The following is a 10,853-nucleotide window of genomic DNA, read 5'->3' as shown; positions in this document are numbered from 1 at the left end:
ATGTCAACATTTATTTGGGAAAAGCAAAAAGGTGGAATGGCTTCACCTTGCTTAAAAGAATGTTATAGAGCAGCAGTAATATTAACAGATAGTATGCTAAATCAAAGTGAGAGGAAGAAGCTAACATAAAGCTAACAGAAGATGATTGGTCAAACATACAGTGTGCAGAACACATTACAACGCCTCAGGTGTGTGGAGGGAACGTGGTCAGTTTTGGAGAATGTGTGATAATATGTTTGCTTATCATTTTTAAGTTGTAAAATTTCTTCTTACTGGTTAGTTGTGGTAAGAGATATAAGGTCAATAACCAGCCCAGAGACTGATTTTGATTTTAGAGTTATTTATTTGGGAAAGGTGCCAGGAAATGGCTGCACAAAGAGTTGCTAACAATCCCTGAATGGAGAGAAATAATTCAGGAAATTTTTGTTATGGAAGGATTTAATTTCTCTCTGAGGCATCTCACTAAAAACTGAGAAAAACATTGTGTATTTTATCTGAATCTGAAGTTATTTCATCGCTACATATTATTTGGTTTGAAGAACTTTGTTTTATTTCTCTCTGTGGTGGAGCCGGCAGAATGGACTTTTGATTATAACTGAGAGGAAGATCCTACTTTTCTCAAAAGTATTTTATCTTTGCATGAGTCAGAGTCATGGAGCATCAGGTCCACTATGATTTTAAAGAACAATCATGACTTTGATACTGCACTTTAAACTGATTTCTTTTCCTGTCTTAAACATGATGTGAAGCATTTTACTTTACATACAATGACCCTGTCTGTTGTCCTTTCATCAGTTTCTTCTGTTTTTGTTGGATTAATCATAATCAAGTTTAAAGAAAAAAAAAGAAAAAAAGACATATATATATATATATATATCCATACATGTGGCCTTATTGTGCATTTGGAATGTAAAGGTCTGACTCTGGTTTACAACCAGTTCATATCTCACTCTCTCGCATCTCTCTCTCTCTCCTGGCCTCTCTTGGTCTCAATTATCCCTCCTCTCATGACTCTATTTACTGTCTAATTAAAGCTGACGACCCATGGAAGGTAAATATTTAAAAGGAGTCAGTGAAACACATATTCATGTTTTTAAAGACACAGCGTAGGCACCCTTGCTTTTCTTCCAGTGCTATATCTGTATGAAGCGCCCACTCTGCTGCCTCCAAATCCTCCCAATAAAGCGTTAAACCTGATAGAGGTCTGAGGTGGGATGTGAGCTGCCCACGCTCTTACTAAAAACAAAAGTAAAGATACATCTGGGAGCGAGCACAGTCTGAGAGTGTTTTGATTTACTTCTGTAATTTCACTGTAGCTCCGGTGGTTTTACTGTAAACCACTCCTACACTGTCTGCAGATGTGGCACTGACTTTAGTGGGAGGGAATGTATGTGTACCGTGTGTGTGTGTGTGTGTGTGTGTGTGTGTGTGTGGGCGCTCCTAGGATTCTTTCTGAGGAATGGACGTCACTCTTGACAATATTTGATCAATGACTCCTTTTTATGAGACAATTTAAAATGCAGCAACAGTTGTTCTTCTTCACAATGACTGAATCCTGCTCTCATTAGTGGTGTAAACATCCAGCAGACTCCTTATAATGACGGAACAATCCTGCTGGCTGAGAGAAAACCCAGAGTGCAAGAAGGTGTAATCAGCGGTGGTTGATGTATGAACGTTAAAGCTGCTATAATCCATATTTCTGTGTCTATGTAGTATGTGAAAGGTGTTGCCAACGGTGACAAAGCCCACACATAATTTTCACTCAGCTCTGTGGGGAGCTTTGCAGACTTTGGTTAATGTTTTAGGCACCTGCAGCTGAAAATGTCAACTCCTCTGTACAATTTTAAAAGGCCATTTGTAAACAAGTTCTACAATACACAGGGTCCATCTGTAAAGTTGTTGTTGCCGTGCCAACCAAAGTCCAGTGACTAATGGAATAATACTGGATTGCTGTACCATGGTCATGGAAGATATAATTGACTTGTTTAGTGTTGATAATAACTGTTGGCTCATTTATGGTCAACATTATAATCACTGCTCTGAATTAGTTCTCACGATGTCATAAAATATAGTGCAATAAAATAGGGGGATTTTACCTCTGACTCTGAACTGTTTGTCTTGATTGTTGTGTTATTTTTCGATAACTTTGTGGATTATGTCTGGACCTGGCCATTAATTTGTGGTGAAAATAAAGACAATTTTCCACAGTAAAGTTAAAGTAAAGTAATTTCCTATAAAAAATTTCCCATAAAACATGAAAGTTGAAACAGTAGGATCTGTTGCACTTCATACAAAACCTTGTCCAATCATTGCAGTAAACTTTTACTACATCTGCTACTTTGACCCAGAATCCTTAGATTCTAACAATGAGTCGAGCAGCTGCTCACATTCCTTTCATTCTTCTACATAATAAGGTGGATATAACATCTATATTCATCCCGCTGACCATATGTAAACAGTCAACACAAGACAAGAGAAACCCAAAGGAATCTGAAGGCATCCTGGACTTTCTATTCATACTGTCAAGAATCAGTGAAAAACAAACTTGTTTTCACCCAGGAGGTGTATTGTTTCTGCACGTGTTGTTGTGCAGCTGATGAATTCAGCTCCCAGTCAAGTGCTGTGCAGCTGAAAGTGTTTATGTTGGCCTTTAGGTGCAGGTGCACAATCAAACCCCAGGGAAGGAAATGGAGGGGAGGGGTTTGAATGCGACACAAACAGGAAATAAGCTTTGTGTTCCCTCCTGCTAAGTGCTGTACATGGAGCTTTTATTCCAAACTTTGCCCTTGTGCAAGCTATTTTGCAGACTTATCTAACACAATAAGCTTTGCCAGGAGCTTACATAACAGGCGCTGTTGAAAGATATTAGCCAACTAAATTCTTCTCTACTATTTTTTAAATCTCTCATTGATCATATTTTTATCTTCAGCCAGACTTTTATGGGACTGAATCCAGTTCAGAAGTTAATGGGAGGTCTGGGCAAAATACGACTGTTACTTCAGGAAATGACTGTCAAATTGAAAAAAAGTGATGGCAAAACAAGCCCCTTTTTAACATGTTCTCATTTGTTTTTGGTCAAATGTGGGACAAGTGTCCTCCTTGGCCACGGTTGCTTTTTGACCAGACAAATCTGTCTAATGTTCTGAGTGAGAAAAATCTAAGTAATTTGATCCCAAAACAAGCAAATACTCAGCCTGAAGCAATAAAACTGGTAGCCCCACATTGCCAACAATAGAACTAAATTCCAAACAATGTAAACTACTAAACAATGTTGAATAAAATAGCCAATATATAATAAAATAAAGGAATAAAGGAGTGACAGAGTCCTCTGGAAAACCTTTCCAGTAAAGAGCAAAAAGTTATAACAAAGCTCAGAGCTACAAAGCTGCAAAAACTAGTTACTTCTTAGTTCAAAACTTCCATCTAAAAAGGACCAAAATATGCAAAAAAAGAAGAAAAAAATAGCCTCTTTGTTACTTTGCCTGGCTCAAACTTACTCTGAAGAAAAACATAACAATCACCGCCAAAACATAATTTGTAGTTTAACATTTTACTGATGATAGAAGTTGTTCTAAAATGTTTAAAACAAAATGTTCCATCCTTCAAACCTCTAAGTTTATACTGTACATTAAGTACTTGGCCAGACTGCCACAGTTTGTAGGTCTTTATGTTCTAGGAGCAGGGTGTGTGAGGGTCAGAGGGATGTCCTATGGTGTGGGAACAGGTCCTTGCCCTGTACAGGAAAGACATTAGGAACAACAAAAGTGTTGGGGGAGAGGGAGACAGACCATGGGAGGTGTGTGTGTGTGTGTGTGTGTGTGTGTGTGTGTGTGTGTGTGGGTGGGGGNGTTTGTAGGTCTTTATGTTCTAGGAGCAGGGTGTGTGAGGGTCAGAGGGATGTCCTATGGTGTGGGAACAGGTCCTTGCCCTGTACAGGAAAGACATTAGGAACAACAAAAGTGTTGGGGGAGAGGGAGACAGACCATGGGAGGTGTGTGTGTGTGTGTGTGTGTGTGTGTGTGTGTGTGTGGGGTGGGGTGGGGGGGGGGGGGGGGGGGGGGGGGGGGTCAGGGAAAGAAGGAAACGAAAGGATAACACCCTCGACTTTTCATTCCCACAACAAAACCCCCTCCCTCCTCTAACCCCACCAACCCACCCAGCCCCCACCACCACGCTGCCAAACAAGTGCGAAGTGTCCCTCCTCAACAATAACTGCACTGCAGCATGACACAACAACAAATAGTGCGTCACTAACGAGTCACGGCAAACATTCCTGCGTGTCTGCGTTGTTTGCATGTTGTCCATTTATTCCCGCCACTTCGTCCAGGACTTGAAATGTGTTTTGCAACAGACAGATTGTTATGGGAGGGGTCCTCTGTGTGTCCAGCTCTAGTTTTTTTCTCCAAACAGTTCAGACAGTTTGCAGACTGACTCAGGCACAATTGTGTTTGTTGTGATCCAGCTATTATAGAATCCCTTGAAATTGTTTTTGCCTCAGTCTGACCTGGAAAATGTTGCTTTGCAGAGGATTTGTGTGATCCTCTGCAGTAACTGATACTACCAGCATTCTGTGGCACATTGTGGGTTAAGCAATAGTGCAGTTTGACTGAAACAAAATGTTTTAGAAGTGGTTGTTTTATAATAGCCACATATCATCTAGTGTCTGGTGGAAACATTGCAGCTCTGAAATGTCAAGTTTTCAGGAAGTGAAACGAAAAAAAAAAAAATCTGCCTTAATTCCAGCCAGACCGCCAGGCGTTCCTGAGTTTATTCAACTTGATTTGAAAGTGTTTCATAAGACTAAAGATGGCCTCAGTTCTTAGATGAGTGTGCAATCCTTCAGTTGGATTAAATGATTTTCACATGAATACCAGGACAATGGAACACGAGGTTTTCATATAACAACAGCGATTTGTGACCTGAATCTGGGCCACAAACAGCTCCTCTATAAACACCAGCGCCAAAAGGGAGGGAAGAGTTTGTTTTTAGAGTGAAGTGCCACTCCAGCTCCTCTCATGGGAGTGATTCATTCCTGTCGCAAGAGAGAGAGAGAGGGAGAGAGACAGAGACAACAGGGAACGAGACAGAGAGAGGGAGAGAGAGAGCAGGGAAACATAGTAATACCTGAAAATGTTGTAGTTTCCATAAGGTGCTGGTACTGCTAACACTACTACTACTGAGTGCACATACCTGTATTTGCTTAATTACGTGTTGTTTTGCAAAGTCCTTTTAACAAATCCCAAAATGACACATGTCTATGTATGTGACAAAGCTCTCTAGCAGCCAAAATAATTATGATGGGAACAAAGGAGGAAATCAGGTGACATTACTGTAGAGCAACAAAGCCCACACACAGAGGAGGTTGAGATGGGTGGATGGGTCAACAAAAGGTTTGTTTTTAACGTTGGAGATTGAACCAACAGTGAACCATGGTTCCTCTTTAACTGTGACTGTGGATGTTCTGTAACCTCACTGAAGTATTTTTTGTTTCGTAATAATGACAATAAAGGTCCCCAACTATCAACAAAGCAGTTATTTTAACCCTAACCATGATGTTTCTCTAACCTGACCAAGGTAATTATTTTAACCATGATCTTCCTTTGAACCTCGTTCCTAAACCAGCTCACCAAATTGTGTAAATGTAGCCTTGTCACATGTTAAACATATTTATTTTTCAACAGAGCTTTATAATGGTTTTGGATGGCTCGGACAAATAATGTCGTGTCGACGGAGGCCTCAGATGAGAAAGCGCCTCTACGGTATGTGTTGTTCTAGAGGGCGTGGACTAACAACCTGTATTGTTGTTTAATTTGACGGACAATGGAATTGAGATTGGGAATGGACAATTGGAAATGAGAGCTCTGTGCATGACAATGAAGAGAAATTCATTCTGAAATATGAGTAGTTGAATCAGGGCCGCAAACAATTCTGCTGTCATTGAGACAACAGGGAGATATTCTTGATATTGACACTCAATTAAATGACTCCCTGGAAGATAAAAGAGTGGATAGAATGGCAGAGCCCACAATTCAACAGTCTGTAGTTTTATGTATCTTTGAGACGATTTTGGCTAATATCGGTCACTTTTGTGTGATTGAGTCCCAGTAGCTCTCACCAATTCCCCCATATTAAAGTGTAGGCAGCCGTAGCCACTCGGTGCCAAATGCACACTGCCCAGTGGGAATAGACTAAGTCAATGAGTGGCTTAAGAAAGAACCAAAGCAAAAACAGCAGGCCACCAGTATTTGGTTAACCAAACCAGAGCTGAATTCTATCTTTGGAGACTCTCTACCTCCTTCTGGGTACCAATTGCAAAGTACGGGTAACAATTAGCTTCTATGTTACAAACAAGTGAAAATGCTCAAGTTGTGTTTTTGTTCCATAATCCCTTTGCAATGGGAGAAAAAGTCTTCACACAATTCTTGTATGTATTAAGACAAGCTTGTCTCACAAATTTCTGATTGAACAAGGTGTAATGCTTTAACAGGCCATTGGCTTCTTCAGAAACCCTAATCACATCACAGTTAGAGAAGCAGCAACTTTCAATTTACTGTGGAAGAGATGTAGTGAGAGGGAGGAAAATTCACACGGTAATTTAACGTGGAGCATCGGCATGTTTTGTGGGAATAAGTTCATATAGTGAATGATTTTTGTGTTAAAGCAAAATTCAATCATAAGCCCCCAAAGTTAGACAGTTTGGGAGACAACAATAGCTGATTTATATCCCACTCACTTAATGACCAGGTTGCAGTTTGACCTTGTGACCCTAGTTTTTGTCCATGACTCTCAATTGCTGCCTCTTAATTAGTTCAACTTTACAATTGGCTCTTTCATATTTCGCTCAGGCCCTGCCTGTCTTCCCAGGCTCACAGTTATTATTTTTAAGAAGACAAGACAGCATGGAGTCGTTGTCCTAGTTGTACTAGTTGCAGGGGAGGAAGGAATCTCTGAAATCCAGGTTTAAAAGCTGTGGGGGTGTAGTTTGTCTTGATATATATTCATCTATGCATCTCGATATGTTATAGTTATAAAATTGCATTAAAAATAATATATCAGCATATTGACAGATCTATTATACCTGTTGATTCCATTTAGCATTTCCATTTGTCAACAATCTGGTGTATTTGAATTACTTCATTACTAATTAATCACCTATTAATCAAGTTAATTTTTCTATATTTCATCTTTGCATATTTGCTATTAACTATGGTGATACATTGGGTATAAAGAGTCAAATAGTGATAAAATATAGTCATTGCTTTGTCATTAAATGTTTAATTTAGTGTCGTTTTAACCAATATTACTGCATCCCAAGGGAATCTGCACTCTGTTTGTTTGCCAAGAACCCACAGTGTTTTAAATTCTGTTTCATAAGGTTTATTATTTTGATCATGTTTTTAGCACCGTGCTGTCTTTGTTAGCGTTTGTTCTTCCAGGAATCATAAAAGGTTTAACCCTCCTACAAAAATAGCTTTTGGCAAGTGAATCGTACATTGGGAAATTGTATCACCATAGATAATCCAGTTAGACGCTGAATGGGAAAGATCACAGGGAAGCTTCATAGAAAGAGACCAGATATTAGCTTTGGGTGCAGCACATGATATTTAACGTATTTCCTGTTTTTAAACTCACAAACAACTCTTGTCTCTTTTTCAGCCCCACTGGCAAGAACACAAGGCTAAAAAGATTGAAATATTTGGATACTAACCAGCCGCAAAGTTGTGACAGCGCGTCACACAGTTAAACTACCATGTCCTGTGCATGTCATTGATCACAATAAGCATCAATCAATAAGCTTCTCGAAGTGCAGCTTCGTAAGTGACATGACGAACAGAGACTGTTATTTCTTTTTCATAATCCAAGCTCGTGTTGTTGTGACTAAGACAGAAGCAGTGACTCAGATGATGTTTTGCTTACAAGTCTTTAATGATGTTAAATTATCCGATAAGCTGCACATGGTCAAATGGTTTGGCAGTGAGTCAGTCCAACAGCTGCTGGCAGCCATTGTGTTTGGGGACTGAACTTTGTCACAGGAAAAGTTGAAATGGGAGAAAAACAATCCTCTGCTGAAAGCATGATATTGTGTCAGGAGAACAGTGTGTGTGTGTGTGTGTGTGTGTGTGTGTGTGTGTGTGTGTGTGTGTGTGTGTGTGTGTGCAAAAGAGAAAGCAAAATGGTACGTGTGACTTGTAAGGACTTCATGTGAATATCTGCACGCATGTATCTGTGTTTGAAAGTGAGTACGTATCCTTGTGAGCTTCGCGTGTGAGTTCAAAGCGTTAAGTGCTCAGAAAATTTATGACGTGATCTCCTCATGCACTTTTTTGAAAAAAGGTTCGGGTTTATTGACTTAACATGGAAAAAAGAGAACATTGAAGACCACAACCTCCTGACTTGTGATCAGATTTCTTCCATGTCTTCAACTTTCTTACCATTTTGGAAAAACAAAATGCTAAGGTTGTTTCCTCTTATCCCTTCCCATCCTTCCTTCTAGGCATTTTCCCTTCCCGTCACTCCTCATTGTGAGTGCTGATATTGCAGAAGTTGCCTGTCTTTGTTTTGTCAGAACTATCCATGTTTTATGGGGTGATAAGGAGGAGAGGAACATGAATGTAGTTGAAAGGGATTTGAGCCAATTAATCTCGTAATAAGTGTTGCACATTTTTAATGTCAGAGATATTATCTTGTGTCAGTACACATCGCTTACAGGTATTCTTTTTCATAGTTGACATTTGGATATGTCATAGCAGAAAAAGTACAGCAACATAAATGGTGTTGATAATAACATAAATGCAAGCTACACCCCTTAGTTTAGTCTGTTTCAGGGCCCCTCAATGGAGCTGAGCCATTGTTAATGTCATTAGTTCCACCTGTGCTTTTCCTGCAATGACAAGTGAGAAATGTCTGTTGTCTGTACTGAGGATGTGCACACTAACATTTTACTTTTCTCTTTTATTATTATGTTAACCTCCCAAACGTACATCCCATTCTTCCTGCAACAGAAACACCAGCATGTTGACAAAGTTACTGTACGCATGTTAGCATGCTAACATTCACTTTAGCCTCACAGAACTGCTAGCATGGCTGTAGACTTTTAGTCTTGTTCATTTGTATTTCTGTTGATAGTATGTTTTTCTGTATTTTTTCATTTTCATTGTCTTGTTTTTCAGAGTGTGTAAGAACCTGCAACATTTGAAAACTGACAGGATTAGATCAGAAACAAGACTGAATGGGAGAGGATCAGGGGTAAGTTAAATATACTGTAGCTATGGTGCTATTTTATGGCTATTGTAGCTGCAAATACTATTTTTATTCTTTGGCAAATAATTTAATTTGAAAATCTACTTATCTTATGTTATATTTTCTTATCCTGTCTGTGATAGTCATTTTCTCTTCTTGTCTTTTATTATGTCTTCTCTTTCAACAAGTGAGCTAAATAAAGTATCTGTGACTCAAAGTGACTCACAACTCAGTCACTTTCCTGCTTATGTGAGCGCACACACACACACACACACACACACACACACACACACACACACACACACACACACACACACACACACTCGCAAACAAAGACCCTAAGGTGTCCCCAAGCAAAGGTAGCAGCTGTTCCCAGAATCGCGTTGCGTGTGTTAACAGAGAAATATCAAATATCTGAAAAGTTCCCCTAAACATTTGAAGAGGTGCCTCTAGAGATGGGATACTCATACCCACACACCAAACACACACACATACACACACACACAGAACAAAGTGTGCTGACTGTGAATGGTATGGTGTGTGTTACGTCTTAATGTGACTTGTAGTTGCCATGCATGGAAAGACTATACCTAATGAATGATAGTTGATCAAGCTCCTTCCCTGGCTTCCTTCCCTCACACACACACACACACACACACACACACACACACACACACAAACACACACACACACACACACACACACACACACACACACACACACACACACACACACAAACAAGTACTCACCCACCAGACAAGATCAAATGTCCTGAGCTGCTCTTTGTTGAGTTTCGTTAAAAATGCCGTGATATTTAAGCTAAATGCTAAAAATGCCCAGAGCAAAGAAAATCTGCAGCTTGTTAATTAATGTCCTTTCTAACTGAATGTCTATCTGTGGATCTTGACCCTCTAAATCTCTCTGACAGCCTCTTTCTATACTCCTCCTGCATCTCTTCTTCTCTCTGTCTCAGACTCTGGCCTCTCACTACAGCCTCTTTCTCTCTCTGCCTGTGTTCTTATGCAACCAGCTCATAAATAGAAAATGGATGTGTCACTTAATTACTGTATTTATACTGGAAATGGACTAAAGGCTCAGGCCAAGGTTTACAGTGGAGCCCACACAGGATTTTAAGCTTTCTTCCATTAACTTTTTTTTAATTTATTTTTTTACTTCTGTATTAAAACATGTTGACCGATTCATCTCTGCTGCACAGGTGGATGATGTGGTGGGCCTTTTGTTCTTTTTTATAGTTTATTTAGCAACTCAAAAATCAAAATCAATAGATCTTTATCAAACAGGAGTGTACAAGCATGAACCAACACGCCAACACGGGGAAGGATGGGAATGGGAAGCGAAGAGAGATTGTCATCCATTATTTTTCCAAGAGGGGAGCGGGTTTGGCTTTCTGTTTTCTTTTCTCCACATGTTCAGTTGAACATACAGCGTCGGTGTGTTGGTGACAGGGTAAGAACCAGGGACCTTTGAGGCCCGTCCATCCAGCTGTGCTGTGTGTTTTTGTTGTTTTAGCTGCTGCTGGAGTTAAATCAGTCCCAATCCTGCAACTCTTCCTGGTCTATGCCGTCTGCCTTATCCTCATCCAGGTGGTTCCT

This window comes from Seriola dumerili, unplaced genomic scaffold (assembly GCF_002260705.1).
Source record: "Seriola dumerili isolate Sdu_G_001 unplaced genomic scaffold, Sdu_1.0 BDQW01000874.1, whole genome shotgun sequence".
Classification (NCBI taxonomy): Eukaryota; Metazoa; Chordata; class Actinopteri; order Carangiformes; family Carangidae; genus Seriola; species Seriola dumerili.
Note: the sequence above shows the minus strand (reverse complement) of the source record.